The sequence below is a fragment of the Xyrauchen texanus genome, chromosome 29 (genome assembly GCF_025860055.1).
Source record: "Xyrauchen texanus isolate HMW12.3.18 chromosome 29, RBS_HiC_50CHRs, whole genome shotgun sequence".
Classification (NCBI taxonomy): Eukaryota; Metazoa; Chordata; class Actinopteri; order Cypriniformes; family Catostomidae; genus Xyrauchen; species Xyrauchen texanus.
The window spans coordinates 15,387,114-15,409,829 of record NC_068304.1 but is presented as its reverse complement, the minus strand read 5'-3'; positions in this window follow the sequence as shown (position 1 = coordinate 15,409,829).

The window sequence follows — 22,716 nt, the reverse complement described above, 5'->3', positions numbered from 1 at the left end:
CTGACACATCGTGGAGAGAGCGACAGAAAGGGAACCAACATTGTGTGTGTGTGTGTGTGTGTGTGTGTGTGTGTGTGTGTGTGTGTGTGTGTGTGGACCCCCGAAAGTAGTAGTGGCCAACCCCTGGCAACCCTAAATATAAAACTCCAGTTCTGCCACTGAGTCGCAGACACTATAACAGATTTAAAAACCAGCTTGTCTGTACTCAGGTGTGTTCACTCTCCCAACAAGCAAGAGACTGAGAATGAGCCACAGCCAAGGAGAGCAAGATAATGGAAGCAGAAGAAAAAAAATTTTAATAAATAAAAACATCACCCACATCTCCCTACCCACTGTCTTTATTATTTTCAGCAGTTCTTCTTATTTTTTTCCTTTGCAAAAATGCCACCCTTTCAGGTTTGTTGACATGTTATCATGAATAAACTGTGTGAATTTGTGAATCAATTTCATAATCGTGGGAGGCAGCAGATGTCTTAAACCCACCCCTGCCCTAATCCTAACCATATGAAGCCTGTAAGACTAAGTAGCTTGCCAGGAACAATGAATGGCACCTTTCACCAATCGCAATGTGCTCGTAGTGCCATAGCAGCAGAGCACCACCTAACAAAACAAGAGTTTAAACTTTGTTGGCAGATTTAAAGGGAAATAACTGTTAGATCAGAATTTTTTTAAAAGTGAATGCAGGTACATTAAAAGCTCAGTTAACTTGTAATTCTGTTCTAAACATCATGTTTGCATATAATTAAGAGAAACTGTGCCATGTTTACTAGCCATTAATTTTTCTTCTTTAAATTTTTTGCACTTTATTATCATTCAGCAATGCACCGAATTATGTGCTAATGAAATCAGAGACTCTCCCCTCAAAACATGATCAAAAGAGACAACAGTGATTTGTTTTGCTTGTACACTTAATCGGATCAATCAAAATGCATCTTAATACTAGATGTACACAGGGCCTCATTCAGGCAAAAATGGTTGTGTAGTTGATACAGCCAGTTTGTGATCAGCAGTGTAATGTGCACACCAGCATGACAGAAAACAAGTCTGTGAGTCACAGTGACTGCAAGTCATGTTGTGTGCACTTGGCTTACTCCGATCTGATATCTAATGACTGTGGTCATATTAGTTTACGCTACGTCAGAGAAAGCTGCAAATCCATTGATTTAAATGGGAATGTTTCATCACAAGTACGTGGACGTAAAACATAATGCTCTGTGAAAGTGACATTCCGTCATGTGACCCAAAAGTTAAGGAAATTTTGCTGCTACTTTTGCTGCAATACACTGACACAGGCATCCGTTGACCAATTAGAATCGCAGAGAGGTGGATCCAGCTTTCGGAAATCCAATCTGGCTACCCTTAAATTTGTCCACGAACCAACATATTTACACTCGCCTATATCAGTCAAGCCACTGCATTTCAAGTGACAAGCAACTACAGTACTACTGTCTTTGAGTGCATAGTGCATCAATAGTGTGTCTATAATAGCCCATATGGGCTGGTCAACCACAGCGGCAGGACCATTCGATTCTCATGAACCAGAGCATCTAAACCTGTTTCTTAAATATGATCCCACTGGACTGCGCATAACTTCTTCTCTGTCCAATCTAGATGCAGATGGGGCCGTGGTTATTATGGCTAATTGTGTCTTAGTGTGACAGTGGCTTGGTAAAGAGCTATTATATGGTTATAGCCAGTCTTTTATTTGTCTGCCATTTATATCGGTCTAACAAGGGACAAAACAATCCGAAAAATAAGATACCACACAGACAAATTGGAGCCAGACAGAGAAGTGATACAAGAGAGTGTGAAAACAAGCTCGCTCTTATGTTTGCCTACTCAGACTGCAGAACACTCATGATGTAACAGATGGCTCTCTTCTGTCTCAAAATAACATCTGCCTATTTCTTCTTTATAAACGATAATATAGCTCACAGTGTTATCGAAGTCAATTAAATGGTTTTAGCATGATCCTTAAAAGAATCTTGCTCTTTTTGCCTTACGAGGATCAGTATCTGTCTCCCGCTTATTTGCACTGATTATTAGATCATCTCTAAATTTGTCTGATCAATTAAAGGAATAGTTTATACAAAATGAAAATTCTGCCATTATTTTCTAACCATCATCATGTTGCCTCAGACATAAGTTCACAATGCAATGTTTTCTCTATATTTTTCAGCTATTCCAAACACAGAAAGGGCACTGTCGCACACATGGCTCTTCTGTATTTGAGTGATACTGAAAGCAGAGTGTAGTGTAGTGCAGTGGTTCTCAAATTTATTTGGTCATGCCCCCCTTTAAAACAACAATTTGTCACAATGCCAACATTGTTCTGCATATTAAAAATACTAAAATAATAATTTCTGTATTACATAATTACATAAAACTTTTGAATTATTACACTTTCAAACCATACAAAAACAGAAGGAAAAATAAATACATAAAAAGTGATACTGCTGCAGGTGCAACCCCTGGGCATGAACACATTGTAAACAGAATCCTCCATTCAGCTGCATTTAAATGGCAGAACGTTTTCCTCTCAATGGAGGCATTTACATTGGATATTTTTTTTTATATAATAATATATAATTATAATTGCAAGGATTCATACCTTTGAATGTTAATCCACCTCAGTAGTATCTATAAAAGCATTTCTAAACTCCAGTAAGAATCAACGACTATGATTGGACCTTCCTGGCCAGCGCTGAGAAAAGTAACAGGTACTACGTGTCAGCGACAAGACTGAGGGATGAGAAGATGGTGATAGGCTGTCCAAGTTCAAAAAGCACCATTCAAATTGTCCTTAAAGGAATAGTTCACCCAAATATTATAATTTACTCAACCTCAGGCTATCCAAGATGTATCTGAGTTTCTTTCTTCATCAAAACACAATTTAAGATTTTTAGGATTTAATTTCAGGCCTCTTTTAAACAATACAAGTGAATGTACTCCATTTTTTCCAAAATGCATATTTAGGGTGCATCAAAATAATCCACACGACTTCAGTCAACAAATAAAGTTCTTCTGAACTCAAACGATTCATTACTTTTAGAAACAAAACAATACTTATGTACTTTTTAACAACAAATAATTGCTTCCGTACATCTTTGTGACGCTCTCATGAGAGGGATGACGTAAGCTTATTGGTAAGGTCACGCTTCACGTGGAGAATCCAGGAAACGCATCATTGTTTACAAGAGGAGCGCTGTACAAAATTTTTATTGTCTTTGCTGTACATTTGTATTTGTATGTGTATTGTTCAAAATTGGTGTGTGTATCCTGGATGCTTCAACCTTCAGAAACTTAAAAAAAATATATAACTTTTCATCGATTGCCTATACATGATCATAAGCGATTGAAGCTCTGGCTTATTATACTGAACCTGGATATCAGTACACCCCTACATTCTCTCAAATATTGAAGGGCGTACAGTGAACATTTTACCCCTAAGGATTTCAGACCATTGAAAGAAACAAAGGGTCAATATCTGAATTCATCGGCTGTGCCCATGCTGTTTTTTCAGTAAACTCAGGTATGTGTAAACGTTGTCAAATGTTCTCTGCACCTCCCTCAGCGCTCTGCTCCTCATCGCCCGATTTCTAATTCACCGCACCTGCACTCAATTCACTCGCTCATCACTGTCTGTATAAATAAGTTTGTGAAGCTTCTCTTCAGTGTGATGTCACCTGTACCACTGATCTCACTGTGTAAATAATGTGAATCTCAGTAAATGTATTTAATGGTGCAAACTGATGGATTATTTGCTGTACCCTAAATATGCATTTTGGACCCTCAAAAAAAAAATGGAGTACATTCACTTGCATTGTTTAAAGGAGGTCTGAAATTAAATCCTAAAAAGATACATTTTGGATGGCCTGAGGGTCATTATCAGAAAAGTTTCATTTTTGGGTGAACTATTCCTTTAACTCTTGTGCCTTATAGATCAATTCTTCTGAAGCCATTCGAAAGTGTTGAGTGAGGGACCGACCGAAATACCATTGTTAATTCATCATTTCACCAATTTGAAACTGGTGTGCAAGACATCTTTGTTTACAAAAGCGCAGCTGAGAGCGCACCTGGCGCTATTACACACTTTGTACAGTGCGTACTGTAGTACCTGCCAAAAGTTTAAACAAAGCAGGAGAAAAAGCAGAAGTGTAGAAATTGCGCACATTGGTTCTTGCATGAATTGTCACTATTTGTGCTAAATGTGTGAAAGTGATTTGAAAATGGGTCGGTCTTCCATGCCCCCACTACGGGGCGCACCCCACACTTTGAGAACCACTGGTGTAGTGGAACATTTATTTGTAAAAAAAAAAAAAAAAAAACACTACACAATTCGTCAGATGAGAAAAAAGGATGAAGCAGCAGTAAAAACCTCTTCAGGATTTGGGCAGCTGCAGCCCCAGCCCCGAAGGTTCATCTGACCCAGGTAGACTAGGTTTGTGCTCAGGCAGGTTAACATGTGCTGTTCCAGAGTAGCTTTAGTCTGTCTACCAGACTGATCTCACAGATAAATTGAAAACAGTAGTTTGACTTTTCTTTAGCTGAAAATGATCTGTGACTACTGAAATTGAAAACGCTGCCCTCAGTGGCCTAAGTGGCTAGAGTTGGGCATATGTGCATGTGTGAGCTCCATTTTCCAGGTGTCTCCATGCAGGGATGGGCAGTATTTCAGATCAATATATTTGAAATACATATTTGTATATTGTACTTTGTATTTTAAAGTCTTTTTAAAAATCTAATGTAATATGTATTTCAATAAATTTAAGTTTGGTATTAGTGTATTTTCAAAATACATAAAATATTTTGAGCCAGTCAACCTCTTAATGGCTGCTGATTTCCTGTATCAACTAGTTCAGGCATGCCCCCAACCCCAACTTTCATGCACGTGAGCTGAAGTCAGAGAGAATGGATCCATCTAGCATTGGATGAGGACATTTTCTGCGTTCCTGCAAGGAAATATGCTGCGTTCATTCAACTCGGATATAGGATCGTTCTACTTGATATCTCCGATGTCTGATCATAAAGGCATTCCATTGCCAGATGCTTGGAAGATGACGTGTAAGGAAACAAAACTGCAATGCTCCCGTTAGCTTAGCAGGTGTTCGATGGTCACCAGAGACGTTTACTAGCAACCCAGTTGATAAACAATGTTGCAATTCCAGCATTTGTGCTGCAGGTGTATGGTTATCAAAAGAGAGTATAACATATCTTGTTTTATACAGCTGTTTCTGCAGGCATTTGCTAAATATATGTTGTGTAAAGCTTTAAAATCATGTAATGTTGGAACTTTGTCTCATTTATCGATGACTTAATAAATTTGAATGTTTATCACTCACTTTTCTATATCTCCCTTGGAGATGTGTGACTTCAAGCACCTGCATCTCGAAATCGAATGCTGCCTTCAGGTGCACCTAGGAAGCTCGTACCACCAAGTCGGGCATTCGCTACCACGATATGTCACTCATTTAATTTTAATAGTTGGTCTCGGTCTGCTTCCAAACTAATTCTGGTGCGGTTTGATTGATATATGAACGCAACATGGACCAAAGACTCCTAAACGGACCAAAACCCAATTCCTGGCACTGTTTTGTCACCTTTACACATTTTTTAGCTCTTTGTTTGTTCTCAGAAGGTAGAAATACCACCATGTATACATATATAAATAAAACGAGCGCATTTTGGATGATCGACAAGTTCCGTCAAAAAATATACGTCATAAAAGCTGTCCAATCAGGTTGTGATTTTTCCTGATGCCTTTGGTTTTGTATCGTCAGATTCAGTGTTATAAATGCCAGTGTGAATGTTAAGCGAACCAGGACTCAAATGTATAATTTTCTTTTTTGGTCCAGACCAAGAGAACCGAACTACAAGTGTGAACACACCCTAAATGTAAATATCTAGGGAGCACTATATTTATAGCAACACTTCAAAGTTGAAAAATGCAACTCTCAGTAGATCTCCATTACATTAAAACTTATTTTACAAAAAGTATCTTAAGGCTTGAATGCCTCTGCTCCCAACCACCAGAATGTGGAAATAATTTTAACCTGCACTCACACACATAATCAACATGTCTCTCTACTTACAGGCACTTTTCCCATTACATTTAATCAGGCTCGAGTAACCCCACTGCTGAAGAAACATGCACTTGTCCCCACACAAATAGAACACTACAGACCAGTCTCTCTCATCCCATTCATGGCAAAAAACGCTTGAAAGGGCAGTTTTCAATCAAATCTCTCACAAACTGCTGGATGACAATCAGTCAGGCTTAAAAAATGGACACTCCACTGATACTGCCCTGTTGTCTGTCAGTCTCTGAGATGGGCGAAAGCTGGATCCAGATCATCTGTCCTTTCTGCAGCCTTTGACACAGTCAACCATCAGATTCTGCTCTATACCCTCACCCTGAGTATTACAGGAACTGTGCTTGACTGGTTTAAATCCTATCTCTCAGGTAGGTCCTTAAGGTAGCCTGGAGAGGTGAGTATCCAAGCCACATCAACTACTTACTGGGGTACCTTGGGAATTAGTGCTTGTGACACTTCTCTTCTCTATATACACAACATCACTGGGACCCATCATTCATGCACATGGTTTCTCATACCACTGCTATGCTGATGACACACAACTAAACTTGTCTTTCCAGCCTAACGACACCACCATGACTGTTCGAATCTATGCCTGCCTGGCAGACATCTCGGCCTGGATGAAGGAACACCACCTGCTACTCAATCCATCCAAAAATGAACTCCTGGTCTTTCTAGCCATCCCTGCTGTTGAACACAACTTCACCGTTCAGCTGGGTTCGACTAAAGTAATGCCTTCAAAAACGGTCAGAAATCCAGGGGTAACCATTGATAACCAAATAAAGCAGTATCTTCGAGTACTTTACCCGGGCATAAGGACCTGGGTGAAGGAGCGAGATCTAGCCACCACTGCAGATGCTGCAAAGCTCGTCGAGGTCTACATCGTAGCTCGGAGTGGCCCTGAGAACTACCTCTATGCTGGCATACTCCATCAGGCCAGGGTTAAGTCAGAGGGGACAGGGGATGATTCAAGCTTTCATATACCTAGCCACACTAAGATTCAGAAGCCTACCCACACTAAGTCCCACCCCTTTAAGCCTGCACCATCACAGTTGCATTCCAATAAGTCCAATGTAGTTTGTTTTAATTGTGGAGAACCTGGTCATACTAGCCCCTTGTGCCCCTTAAAGAAACCCAAGACCACTAGCCTTTGTTGGGTGCCCCGTCCCAGTCAGTCACCCATCGCTGAGTATAACACTGAGCCCATTATAACTGTCCTGCTTAATGGCAAACCATTCTCTGCCCTTGTAGACACAGGCTGTTCACAAACCCTTGTATAGGCTAGAGACATGTGGAGTGAGGAGGAGACCATGTCAGTTGTTTGTGTGCATGGGGATAAAACCGAGCTACCCACAGCTGATGTCTATATCGAGGTTCACAATCGGCCCTACCTCATGAGAGTTGGTGTATCCACCAATCTCCCTTACCCCATCCTGCTTGGGACAGATATGCCCATTTTGCCTGACCTAGTACAGAATACAGCATGGTGTAGGGTATTCACAAGGGCCCAAGCACAGCATATAGCCCAGAAAGCAGAGTCTAATGTCATAGGTGAAATGCCTTTTTCTGATGCTGATATTTCTGATGCTGATATTGTGGGAGAGCATAGCCTTACTGAACAGGACAGGTTGGACATATGCAGAGAGTATGTGGAGAATTTGTTTGACAGCAATGACCAAGCTGAGCTGGATATGGGGCAACCTGAGTTAACAGAGTCGGATGAACATTGGCCAAGCTGCAGAGGGAGGATACCACCTTAACTGGGTGTTTCAAGGAAATGTAGAAGGCAGAGGGTGTGTTGCCATTTACTGGGGAGACTTTTGTTCTGAAGGAAGGTCTACTTTATATGGGAAAGTAAAGAGGATGGCTGTCAGCTAGTTGTCCCTAAGGCTCACAGAAAAAAGGTGCTTTGGCTGGGTCATACCATCCCTTGGTCTGGTCATCTAGGTTGAAAATATTGATGCGGATTTCAAGGATGTTTTACTGGCCCAAAATGTACAGTAACATGAGGGAGTACTGTAATTCATGTCCAGAATGCCAACTAACAGCTACCTGAAGACCTGCCTATGCACCCCTGATACCTCTAACTGCCATAAATATTTGATATACTCCATTGATATAGACATTTGAGCGCATTGGAGTGGATGTTGTAGGTCCACTGGAGAGGAGTAAGTCAGGAAACCGGTTTATTTTGGTTATTTGTGATTATGCTGCCAGATACCCAGAGGCTTACCCTCTTAGAGAAGTCATTGCTAAGCAGATAGCTACAGCCCTCTTGAGATTTTTTTCACAAGTAGTCATCCCCAAAGAAGTCCTTACTGACCAAGGCCCAAACTTCATGAGTCGCACACTCCATCAGGTCTACCAACTCTTAGGGATAAAGAGAGTAAGAATTACCCCTTACCACCCTCAGACTGATGGTTTGGTTGAGAGATTCAACTAAACCTTAAAAAGTAGGATAAAAAAGTTTGACTGTGACAAATGGCTCCCATTCCTCCTATTTGCCTACCGGGAGGTACCCCGTGGCCTCTACTAGTTTTTCTCCATTTGAGCTCCTGTATGCTCACCCAGTCCGAGGGCCTCTGGATGTCCTAAGGGAGACCTGAGAGGCAGCAGACAAGCCAGACAAGACAAATATCATCTCATATGTACTAAAAATGAGGGATCAGTTAGAGAAGACCACCGCTCTGGCTAGACAGAAACTGCTCAAGTCCCAAGCCTGTCAAAAGGAGTGGTATGACAGAACTGCTAGAACTCACAGTTTGGATCCAGGAGAAGAGGTGCTGTTGTTGTTGCCAACATCAGACCATAATCTGCTTTCCAAGTGGCAAGGACCCTACCAAGTCAGACAGAAAGTAGGACCAGTCACTTATGAGATCCACATTCCATCCCGTAACAAGCCATTACAGACATTTCATATCAATATGCTTAAGAAATGGCACGTTCAGACTCCATTGCATGACCAAGCAGCAGTAACCACTGAATCAACAACAGTGCAAACCCTGTTCATCAGAGCTGTGGAGGAAGAAGTGGAGATAGAGGAACAATACTTCCCTGTTCCCAGACAGTATGCTGAACTTGAGTGACTTGATACCATCTGAACTTTTCAAAGAGACCCCAGGCCGGACCAGCCTGGTGTCACACCACATTACCCTGTATGACCCTAAACCCATCCGCCAGCCTGTATACAGAGTACCTGAATGGCTCCTTCCTGTCCTTAAAGAGGAATTATAGGCCATGCAGAATCTTGGGGTCATTGAGCCATCTACCAGTGAGTGGAGCAGCCCAATCATCCTGGTACCCAAGAACCTGGTCTCCGGTTCTGTTTGGACTTCAGGAAGGTAAACAGTGTGATTAAGTTTGACCCTTATCCCATGCCTATGGTTGATGACCTGGTGGAGCGGCTGGGTAAAGCGATCTATATCAGCACCCTCAATCTGTGTAAAGGCTATTGTCAAATTCCATTGACTTCAGGAAGCCAGGAGGTGACTGCCTTCAGAACACCTTGGGGTCACTTCTATTTCTGAGTCCTTCCATTTGGCCTACATGGAGCACCATCTACCTTCCAGCGAACCTACGCTCATAGTAGCTTGCCTACACCTGCATCGGCAGTTCAGCCAATCAGTGACCAGTTCAGCCTTTGTGGTGTTTCATATTGGGACCCCTAGTGTCACTACATTGACACAACATTTAGTGAGTGACAGAAGGGGAACGTCTCGGTTACTGTCATAACCTTCGTTCCCTGATGGAGGGAATAAGACGTAGTGTCCCTCTTGCCACAGGCTGAACTGCACCGCTATAATGTCCGGGACCTTGTCTTGGCTCCTCAGTGCAAAACCTAAATGAATCTGCATACCGGTCTCCCTTTTATACCCGTATGTCGGGGGGAGTGGCATGCAAATTCAACTCGCCAATTTCTCAATGACCTTTCTCAAAAATCTGAAGGTGAATCAGTCTCCCAAGAGTGACCCCTAGTGTCACTACATCGACACAACATCTCATGCGGAGCACCTACCCAGTACAGGGCTAAGTTAGCATGTGTACTGAGCCGGCAGCGAGTTTCTCCGCAAACTCATCTGCCACAGGGCTAGGAGGAAGTCATTCAGGGAACACATCTTGTGAACACTACTGGGAGTCAACAGCACACGTCTTCAGCTCAGTGGAGGTGAAAGGCATAATGCACAAGCGATACACTCGGCCAAATGTCCTGGACTTACCTGTTGCCCGCTGCTCTGCAAATGTCTGTTAGAGAGGCACCACTAGTCCAGGCCAGGAGGTCACCACACTCCTGGTAGAATGGGCTCGTAGCCTTGCAGGAGGTGGCACGTGCTGAGCATGGTATGCCATAGCTATGGCGTCAATGATCCAGTGGGCGATCCTCTGCTTGGAGACAGCGCGTCCTTTCCGCTGTCTGCCAAAGCAGATAACAAACTGCTTGTAGACACTAAAGCTCTGCGTGTGGTCCAAATAGATGCGTAAAGTACGCACCGAACATAGCAACGTCAATGCTGGGTCTGCCTCCTCCTGGGGCAGCACTTGCAGGTTCACCACCTGATCCCTGAATGGGGTCGTGGGAACCTTGGGAACATAGCCCAGTCGGGGTCTCAGGATCAGGTAAGAGTAGCCTGGACCAAAATCCAGGCACATTTCAGCTGACAGAGAAAGCTTGCAAGTCACCTACCCTCTTGATGGAAGTGAGAGCAGTCTTTAAAGAGAGTGTCTTAAGCTCAGCTCACTCCAGGCGTTCAAAGGGGGCTCCTTGCAGACCTAGACTACAGAGAGGTCCCATGAGGGAACGAGGCACGGTCTGGAGGGACTCAACCTCCTTGCACCTCTCAGGAACATGATGATCAGGTCGTGCTTCCCTAAGGACTTTCTGTCAACTGTGTCGTGGTATTCCGCTATAGTGGCTACATACACCTTCAAGGTGGAGGGGGACAGCTATCCCTCCAACCTCTCCTGCAGGAAGGAAAGCACCAATCTGACTGCATATCTGCGGGTCTTCACGTTGGGAAGAACACCACTTAGTGAACAAGCGCCACTTTAAGGCATACAGGCGCCTCATAGAGGGAGGGGTCTGTGCAAGTAGGCCCATTGGGGAACAGGGGGCCAGCTGTGTGCCAGTGCATCTATACCGGGGGGTGTGTTGGTCAGGGCGTACCAGTGCGGGCAGTGGTAGGATTCTGGAAAGGCGAACAGTTCCACCTGTGCCTGCCTGAATCGACTCCATATCAGCTGGACCACCTGAGGGTGGAGTCTCCACTCTCCCTTGTGGGTAACTTGCTGTGACAGTGCATCCGCTGTAGTGTTGAGGTTGCCCAGGATGTGAGTGGCTTGCAGCGACATGAGGTGTCGCTGACTCCAGAGGAGGAGACGGCAGGCAAGTTGTGACATACGACGGGAGCGTAACCCGCCTTGGCGGTTGATGTATGCCACCATCGTCATGTTGTCTGTCCGAGCTAACACATGCTTGCCCTGGATCAAGGGGCAGAACCTCCACAGTTCGAGCAGTATTGCCAACAACTAAAGGCAGTTGATATGCCAACATAGCTGTGGGCCGTCCAGGAGCCGGCGGCTGCGTTCCTGTTGTATACAGCACCCCAGCCAGTCTTGGAGGCTTCGGTCATGACCACGATGCGCCTGGAGACCTGTTCTAGGGGAACACCTACCTGTAGAAATGTGACGTGACGAAGGGGCGCACTCATCTGGAGCAAACGAGCATGCTGGGGAATGGGAGGTCCGTGGGGATATTCCTGGCGAAGGTGGTCCCATTGGGATCCCCAAATTGGCCCCAGTGCTAGCCGCGCTGTTCTCATACCAGTAGATAGAAGGACTGAGGCCGGGAGCCGCTGGGATGGCGTGCTTTCTTCCGCAACATTTCATGTTCATGTCCTTGAGAGACAGCGATCGTGGCCTTCTGAAGGCGAGAGCTAACGACCGCACACAGGAATACCACACAAACGGAAGGGCATCTTTAAAAGGATGCGTCTTTAACAGATGACATTGTAGAAATTCTCAATTCACAATCAGCCATGATAAATTTAATCCAAATGTGAATGTGTCTAATAACAAGACAGTTACTGAGATTAAACAAGTATTGTTTTCAGATGGTCATGTGATTCTAAAATGGCAGTCCCATGAGAGCACCCCTCCCCCATGTAGAATAAAACAGCTTTTATAAGGTTACAGATATGACTGATGAGTCTTCATCTCATGTGAGTGCTCATGATTTTATACATGTTTCAAAATTACAATTGATTTAGTAAAAGTAAAACTTTTTTAAATGTGAAAAAATAAATAAATAAAGAGTAATATGTACATGTGTGCTTGAGGAATTTGCAAACTTTAAGTCACGAGCCAGGACATGTGCGTTTTTTGCAAACTCTAATACATGATGCCATGAACCTAACAAACTTTTCCAAATCTAGCTACTAATTTTATAAGCACTTATTTAAGCATATTTACAGCCTGTTATCTTCTAAACTAAAAAAACACACCAGATGAATCAATAATAATCTATAACAGTCAATTGTACACAATGTGCATTGTATTACGGTGAATAGGACAGAAGTTTTTTTTTTTTTTTTTTACATAGTATTAAAAGTATGCAATTTCTGATATTTGAGCAGCATAACTGAGGCTGAGACAAATGTTAGGACACCTTATTTTATGTTTCAGTAATATTTAAAGATTTATTATATAAATGGCACCTCACACATCCAGCATTTAAACTCATTATAAAGTGTACTATATTGTAAAATTTAATTAAATGATGGCCATACATTTCCACAGTGGGCTAAGCCTGGAATATCTACTGACTCTAGAACCGCCCCTGGGCTGGACGAGTCACTCAAAACATACAGAGGAATAGTTATGGCACCAAAAGGACAGTTTTTACAGATTTTGAGAAAATTAACCTTCGAATGGCTTATTTATGGCTGTCTCTGCATATTAAGCTGGGATAGAAGAAAGTATTTTTACGGCAAAAAAAATTATGCGTGAAAATGTATACACCGTCACTTCATATACAACGCTACACATACACTCCAACATATACATATTAATAAATTAATAAAACATTTATTTTAGGCTGTGTCCAGTATGTATAGGACATGACCTGGTAAAGAAAAGAAAAAAATCTGCTCATGTTTGTATACTGCATAACACACAGTTAAGAACACAAAAACCACACAGAGTATTCATGAGACACAATAGTCATGAACAGGAATTGCTGTCATTTTCAGCACCATAGCGCAGTGTGCAGAAATGGCTGTCTTACTGTCCTCTGTAATCATGATAAAGCATATCCTGTTCTCTAGTTTGTCTATGGAATGGTAACATAACTGGCATTGAGGCATGATGAATATTAAAAGGATCCTGTTGTGTATCTATCAGGCGTCTGTATACGAATGATAGTCTTATTCTTCCATGAGCTCTTGTGTCTCTCTTACTTTGTCTCTCTCTCTCACTCTCTCTGTCCAGCTGCAGTCTTTAAGTGACAGAAGTTCTTTTTTGGTGACAGAAGAAATATTGCAGAAGGCAATAGAAGAAGAAGGCTATATGATATGTATTATTTTATTGTTTTGTTGTTTTATTTACAAATATTCAGTAACAGAAATTTTCTGTGACAACCTACTGTAATGTGTCTTAAAAAAATTAAAAACCATACTTTACATTATAGCATAATTTGAATAATAATAAAAAATATTTGGAAAGCTTTGTTCCTTTTGTGTGTATTTCTGTTGTTCCCACTTCACAGCTTCCTTCCATCTTGACCTATCACATTTCTTACTTATGGCCTTAATTTCACTGGAGTAAACTGTATATAAAATTTCAACAAATATAGCATTGATATTTCAATGTTTCCCATAAAAAAATATTTCAATATTTCATATGTACAATTAGGCAACTAATCCCATCAGAATACAAATATCTGTGTCTCTGTGGTTGGCCTGTACGGAAAAAAAAATCAGTTTCATTCAGTGAAGACTTAATAACAAGAATTCCACTTTTTACCTTCTGATATTTTCCTTCTATCTGTAGATTTTGTCATTGCCATGAGTTTGAAAAATGCATCCATAATCCAAATTGTTTTTCCAATTGTTGATCTATGTCTGTATTTTTTTTTTTCACATTTTGTTATGTTGAAGCCTTATGCTAAAATGCTGAAAAGTATTTTTTTTTTACATCAATCTACACTCCATATCCCATAATGCCAGATTTTTTTTATATCTTAGCAAATTTATTAAAAAGAAAATACTGAAATATAACACTGACTTAAGTATTCAGACTCTTAACTCAGTACTTAGTTGAAGCACTTACGACAGTGATTACCGCCTCAAGACTTTTTGGTGTAACAAGCTTTGCACACCTGGTTTTGGGGATTTTCTACCATACATCTCTGCAGATCCTCTCAAGCTCTGACAGGATGGATGGAGACCGTGCAGACAGCAATTTTTATGTTTCTTCAGAGATGTTCGATTGGGTTCAAGTCCGGGCTCTGTCTGGGCCACTCAAAGACTTTCACAGAGTTGTCCCTATGCCACACTTGCATTGTCTTGGCTGTGTGATTAGGACAATTTTCTTGTTGGAAGGTGAACCTTCGGCCCAGTCTGAGGTCCTGAGCACTCTTAACCAGGTTTTCATCTAGGATATCTCTGTATTTTTCTGCATTCAGCTTTCATTCAACCCTCATCAGTCCCTTCCACTGAAAAGCACTGGAATGATATTGCACAGGTGATGAGCGGTGCCAGGTTTCCTCCAGACATGATGCTTGGAATTGATGCCAAACAGTTCAATCTTCATTTCATCAGACCACAGAATCTTGTTTTTCACAGTATGAGAGTCCTTTAGGGGATTTTTTTGAAAATTCCAAGCAGGTTTTCATGTGTCTTGCACTGAGGAGAGGCTTCCGTCTGGCCACTCTGCCATTAAGCCCAGATTGGTAGAGCATTGCAATGATGCTTTTCCTTCTGCAAGTTTCTCCCATCTCCATCTCTGGAGCTCAACCAGAGTGGCCATCCAAGGCCCCTCTCCCCTGATTGCTCAGTTTGGCCAGTCATCCAGCTCTAGGAAGAGTCCTGGTTGTTCCAAACTTCTTCCATTTAAGAATTATGGAGGTCACTGTGCTCTTGGGAACCTACTTTTTTGTAGCCTTCCCCAGATCTGTGCCTCGACTCAATCCTCTCTATGAGCTCTGCAAGCAGTTCCTTTGACCTCAACCCAGTATCCAAAATGACTCCAAACTTCAAAAGTCTTTTGCCCTTTCCCCAAAACTCTCCCATTTGTTTATCTGCCATAACATTACCCACAATGAAACACCATGGTGCACAAATGTAGGAGTGACAGAGGCACTGGCGTTTCCAAGGGTGGGCCAGTTAGACCATTACAGATTATTCTTTTACTTCAAATGTTTATTTATAAAATTATAAAATGAAAGAACTATTTGAACCACTGGAGTCATTTTGGGTTTTTTTTTTATACTGCATTTATGTCCTTTTTGGATCTTCTGATTCCTGAGTCTGAGTCACAATTTACTTGCATTTTGAGGACCAACAGAGCTGAAATATTCTTGTTAAAATCTTCTTTTATTTTCCGCAGAAGAAAGAAATTCATACACATCTGGGGTGGCATGAGGGAGTTCAGTGAGCCAAGCCAAATACCATTCCTCTCCGACTACAGAAATCTTTGAGAAATTAGAAAATTCGGGAAAGACAGATGACACTTTTATACATAGCCAAGTCTCTCATTATAATTCAAGGTGCATTAAATGAGTCATGGGTCTGTGAAATATTCCAATGCTCAGGTTCACAATATCCTGCTTTCAGAGCCGTTGTGACAGGAAGTGAAGGTGTGGTGATGCTGCATTGATTCTGTCTGAGTAATTTAACTATTGACATTAATGGTGGTATGGACAAAAACAAAACCAGTTTTGTGATGAGGGTGATATGGAGAGGATGAATAGTGAAGGAGAGGTTATAAAGAAAATAATCAGGAAAATCCAGTCAATGGAAATGACAGAAGAAGAAAGAAAGAGGCCTTAGTGTAATGGAATAGAAATAGACAGATCTTGCCTTTGTGTGCTGTGGATTTCTCCTTCATCAACCATTCAAACAAGAATGATCTAAGAACCTTCACAGACTAGACTAATGGATCGGATTTAGCAGCTTACCTCTCTCTTGCTCTCAAACTTTATGTTAGAAATTATTTGCAATAAAACTGTTTATTCACTTTTCATTTGCAATACAAAATACTACAGCCCCTGTGTTAAATGCATGCTAAATATATACATATGAAATACAATTAGCCTAACAAGGACACAATGGTCTTTCAAATACCTCTAACCAGTGACATGCATTGAACTTAGCAGGGTCAGGGGCGAAAGGACGTGGACAGTGTGTGAAGAGAAATCGTCTTGGTTACTGTTGTAACCTCCGTTCCTTAAATGGAGGGAACAAGAAGTTGTGTCGATGTAGTGACACTAGGGATCGCTCTTGGGAGCCCCAAACACATCTGGTCTTTGAGAAAAGGCCAATAGGTATTGGCGAGTGGAATTTGCATGCCACTCCCTTGGACATACGGGTATAAAAGGAGCTGGCTCAAAACCACTAATTTCGGTTTTGCTCTGAAGAGCTGAGACAGGGTTCTGGACATTTCAGCGGGTAGTACAGCATTGTGGCAAGAGGAACACAACATCTCGTTCCCTCCATCAGGGAACAGAGGTTATAACGGTAACCAAGATGTTCCCTATCTGTCACTCTCTCGACGTTGTGTCAATGTAGTGACACTTGGGGTCCCAATACGAAATTCCACAACCATCTGAACTGTGTTACGTGAACTGGTTATGCAGGTGCAGGCAAGCTGCTGCGTATTTAGTAGCAAGTCCATCCGGTCTGCACGTAGCCTCCCCAACACCCCATGAATTTTGCACAGTTCTTTACACCCCATATTTACAAAGGGAGTAGGCTGTGCCAGCCGCAAACTTTTCTCTCTTTTTTTGTCTCCCACAAAAGTAACATTTATTCAGCTGGGTCCATATGGATTCGCATCGGGGAAGGCGCTCTTCCCACAAGGGAAGATACTGTGGAGACCACATCCTGCAAAAGGGGAGGTTAACATATGGCAAATACGAACTCAGAAACCAGTCATCAACCCACAAGGGCTCAGGGCAGAGCGGAGGGTTCCACTCCAGCCAGACACTCGCGGCAGCCCGGGCAAGTGTGGCCATCAGCTCAGACCACACCCAAAGGTGGAAACCCAGTCGAGGCCTCCACGTCCGACTGTGCCATTCCGCTCTACGATGCTGTGATCGAGAGCTCATCCTGCTCTCGAGCCCCAAACAAGACATTAAACTCGCCCTGCCATCTCAGAGCTCGACCGGGGCAAACGAGTGTACTGGGGAATAGGAGGTCCATGGGGGATCACCCGGCGGAACCACTCCCATTGGAGTCCCCAAATTGCCCCCAGCACTAACCGTCATGGCCATGTGCCAGTAGAAGGTAGAAAGACCAGTACAGACATTCAAAAAGATACTGTCCATCAGTGCGCACTCTTTTAGAGGAAAATATACTCTTTTGTCAGAATATATACTCTCTCAGCTGTCGAAGCGCCCAGGGGCATACTCTGCACTAATCGTGCATGAAGGGGACAAAAACTGCTGCAATGCGCCATATATCTGAAAACAAATACTCGCGAGGTGAATGGAACGGCAGTGGAATTTGCTGATCAACACCACTTGGCTCTGAAGGAAAAATCTGAATGAATTGTTGCAAGCCATCTCCTTTGATTCCTGTATGTCCGGGGGACTGACATGCATATTCCACTCGCCAATTCACATTGGCCTTTTCTCAAAGATTAGAGGTGTTTGTGGCTCCCAAGAGCGACCCCTAGTGTCACTACATCAACACAATGTCGAGTGAGTGATCGATAGGAAACTGCCGTCAAAATAGTTTTTGATTTTGATGGGTCTCTTTTTTCCTCTACACTCTTAAAGGCACCTTCACTTAAAGGGGCATTTACATTTGTGAACAAAAGGGGCAGGGGCTTGTGCCCCTGTAGCCCCCATTCTGTGCACATCAGTGCCTCTAACTGTGAATCATTAAAATACCTACCATATTATCTAGATAACAATTACAAAATTTCAATATAAACTCAGCAAAAAAAGTCCCTTTACAATTTTGTAAAAATCCAAAATAACTCTACAAATCTTTATTTTAAAGGGTTTAAACAATGTTTCCCATGCATGTTCAATGAACAATAAACAATTAATGAATCGTCATTAAGACACAAACATCTTACAGATGGTAGGAAATTAAAGTCACAGTTATAAAAACTTAGGACACTAAAGAGACTATTCTACTGACTCTGAAAAACACCAAAAGAAAGATGCCCAGGGTCCATGCTCATCTGCGTAAACGTGCCTTAGGCATGCTGCATGGAGGCATGAGGACTGAAAATGTGGCCAGAGCAATAAATTGCAAGACAGCGCTACAGGGAGACAGGAAGGACAGTTGATCTTTCTCATAGTGGCAGACCACATGTAACAAAACCTGCACAGGATCAGTACATCCAAATATCACACATGCGGGACAGGTACAGGATGGCAACAACAACGGCCCGAGTTACACCAGGAATGCACAATCCCTCCATCCAGACTGTCCGCAATAGGCTGAGGGAGGCTGGAATGAGGGCTTGTAGGCCTGTTGTAAGGCAGGTCCTTACCAGCCATCACCATCGCCTGTGGGCACAAACCCGCCTTTTCTGGACCAGACAGGACAGGCAAAATGTGCTCTTCACTGACGAGTCATGGTTTTGTCTCACCAGGGGTGATGGTCGGATGCCCGTTTATCACTGAAGGAATGTGCGTTACACCGAGGCCTGTACTCTGGAGCTTGATCTATTTGGAGGTGGAGGGTATGTCATGGTCTGGGGCGGTGTGTCACAGCATCATCGGACTAAGCTTGTTGTCACTGCAGGTAATCTCAACTCTGTGCATTAGAGGGAAGACATCCTCCTCCTTCATGTGGTACCCTTTCTGCAGGCTCATCCTGACATGACCCTCCAGCATGGCAATGCCACCAGCCGTACTGCTCGTTCATGCGTGATTTCCTGCAAGACAGCGAGGAGGCTGGATCTCAGTCCCATTGAGCAGGTCTGGGACCTGTTGGATTGGAGGTTGAGGGCTAGGGCCATTCCCCCCAGAAATGTCTGGGAACTTGCAAGTGCCTTGGTGGAAGATTGGGGTAACATCTCACAGCAAGAACTGGCAAATCTGGTGCAGTCCATGAGGAGGTGATGCACTGCAACACTTAATGCAGCTGGTGGCCCACACCAGATACTGACGGTTACTTTTGATTTAGCTTTTGCTAGATTGCTTCATTCTATATGATGGTAATATCAGGTTTTAATCAAGCACATCATGATAGTTCACATATTGGAAAAACATAATTTCAAAAAGGATGCATTTTAATCAAAATTCTGGCCGAATGTATACTAGTAATTCCTGAAAGTTGTTATTACATTTGGAGTTCGGTATCCTTCCAGGCTATTTATGTTTTAAAGGCAGTGTTAATGTATGCAGAATACCAGAGCAGGCAATCCAGCCTTCCAGTATGAAATATTTTGCATGGTTGTGCAAAGAGGTAAAACAGATGAGAAAACAGTTGTTGCAAGTGCCCTTCCAAAACTCATGTGGGTTGTAACAGTGCCACTGACAAATGAATAAAATCCTTGTACACTCATATGTCATGCTGAACAGGATCATGCAATGTTTTATCTTACAGTTCCAGTATGTGTAAAGGTTGTCTGACATGAGATGCATTTAACTTTTGCTTTATGAATTTAGAACCTAAAGCACAAAAGGTATTCGTGAAACTTGTCAAGTCTCAGTTTGAATATCTTGACCCGTCTCTTTTGCCATCCTGTTGAATATTTCTCAGCCGTGTAATGTGCAGCCTAATTGTGAATCTTTGGTTCTGAAATTCAACAATATTTTTCTCAGATATTTTTGTCCCCTGTCTTGCTCATGATTTTGTATATTGTTGGGCCTATGCAGTTCATGGTAATATTAATAAATTTCAATGTTGGATTTTAAGAACATTTATTACTTTTGTACGCTAAACAATTGTCCAATGTTAAATCTGTGTCCTAATGCAAAACCAGAAGAGAACAACTGTGTTAGAGTGGGTTTTTGTGTTTTGTCGAGAAAGACATTCAACTTGTAAAAGGATCACACCAGTGATGTGTAGGGTTTGTCAATGGTTTAGCTCTGCAATCAATCTGGTTTGTTTAATCTACCCATGGGCTTCAGTTCAGACAGGCACTCTACAAGCAGAATGTTCTTGTCCCTCTGTTCATATTTCATTCTCTCGCGCTGCCAGTCAGCGCTGCCTCTGTAATTACACCCTCTTGAAGTGCTCATCAGCTTTCTAATTGGAGGATGTGTTAAGATGCATGACATTAAGTGATTTTTTTCAGGACGAGTAATTGAGGAGAAGAATTTGTGTAATTTGACATCCCTAGTCCTCTACACTCAAACATTCTCTCATGAATGTGCCTTCACTTCAAGTATTCAAACATTCAGTCTCATCTTTCCAAAAGATAGCGAATTTTATTGACTGGGATGGACTGAAACTTCTATACCATAAGGCATTGAGATTAAAAGTGAAGTATGTCATTTCTTCACCACCAACATCCTCATATGCAATTCTGATATGTGTAGTACATAAAAGCTGAAATAAATCAGTGTGTTAGCAATCACTTTTTGAATGACCACTTATGAAAATAAACAGATACCCTAATTGATTTAACATAGGAATTTTATGGTAAAATTAAATGTGTGAGTTGTGAAATTTAAAAATATATTTTTATCTTAGGTGTATATGTTTGGCCTCAACTGAATGAGAATTTCAGTATATTATAACTATTGTGACCAGCAGCATGCAAAATATGAATAGCAGTTCACTAATGCGAGTTAGGCTGGATTGTTTACATACTAATTTCATACAGTTCACAGGAACTGTCTCCCAAGTGGACCAATGTGCAGCTCGCTGATGCACATCAAGTTTGGAAAATTGCTTTCACATCATCCAAACGAACTAAATTCTGACATCAAATGGACTTGGGGCTACACTAAATGCTCTAATGTGAAAGTGCCCTTAGAAGATCAGTTCTCAATTCCTCTGTGATATAATCCCAGAAACTGCCTCACACCATTGATTTTAATTAACTGCGCACTCCCTATTTGTTTCTGTTTTTACAGATCATTGAGACACATAAATATCCATTTATTTTCCAAGTTTTAATTATACTTTCTTTAAAAACAGAGTTCCTATTTGCTGCACAAGACCACCAGCGTTAATTGTGTTCATGTGACAGTTGCAAGCTTTGTCAGTAAGAACAATTTACATTCAGATCAGTTGCTGCTAAACCTTGTCAGAGTAGAAACTTGTCTTTTATTTAAATAAAGGAGGTTACTGTTGAATACTGCCTTTGGCGATATCATGTCATGCCATACATTTTTGCTGTTGACATTTTTCTCTTTCCTGTAAATTAATAGTAATGAGTTTACAAAAATACAATCTAAATATTTGTCACCATTCATTACAAAGATTATCCTTCATTATCAGCTATTTTTAGAGATACCACTGAGAATGGCATTAGAAGTTGGGAGTTTGATATTTTTAACAGCTGTATTAAAGAAGTGGAAGCATAAGCGGTATTTCTGTCAGAAAGAATCATAGCATTATGTCATCCATTCACATTTCATCAAATCATAATCATTTATAAGGTACACCAGGTGTTCTTCATCACTCGTTAAGACAGCGCTTCTTTTCAACCACCCCATTACCACCAGTTAGGCCCAATCCTACTATAAGGGGTACATTCTAGGCAGATGTGGGTAGAGTAGCCAAAAACTGTACTCAAGTAAAAGTACAATTACTTTAAAAAAAAATACTCAAGTAGAAGTAAAAGTTGTAACATAAATAATTAGTTGAGTAAGAGTAAAAAGTATCAAATTAAAAGAGAACTCAAGTTGTGAGTAACTCGTTACTTTCACAAATGTCATAATGGATGTTAACTCCCCTATATTCCATTACATAATAAACATTTAATACGTATTACAGAATTATTATTATTATTATTATTATTAATGGAAATTCTGTCATCATTCACCATCATGTAGTTCCAAACCCGTATGACTTTCTTTCTTCCATGCCTGAGTCACTATTTAATTTCAGTGAATGTGTTATATATATATATATATATATATATATATATATATATATATATATATATATATATATATATATGAAAGTGAATGGTGACTGAGACTGTTAGTCCCTAACTTTCTGTCTAACATATTGTGTGTTCCATGGTTCACATGGGTTTGGAAGAACATGAGGGTAGAGAAATGATGACAGAATATTAAATTAAGGTTTTTATCACTTTAAAGGGATAGTTCACCCAAAAATTAAAATTCTCTCATCAATTACTCACCCTAATGCCATCCCAGATATGTATGAATTCCTTTCTTCTGCAGAACACAAATTAATACTTTTTTAAGAATATTTTAGCTCTGTAGGCCAACATTTTGATGCTCCAAAAAGCACATAAAGGCAGC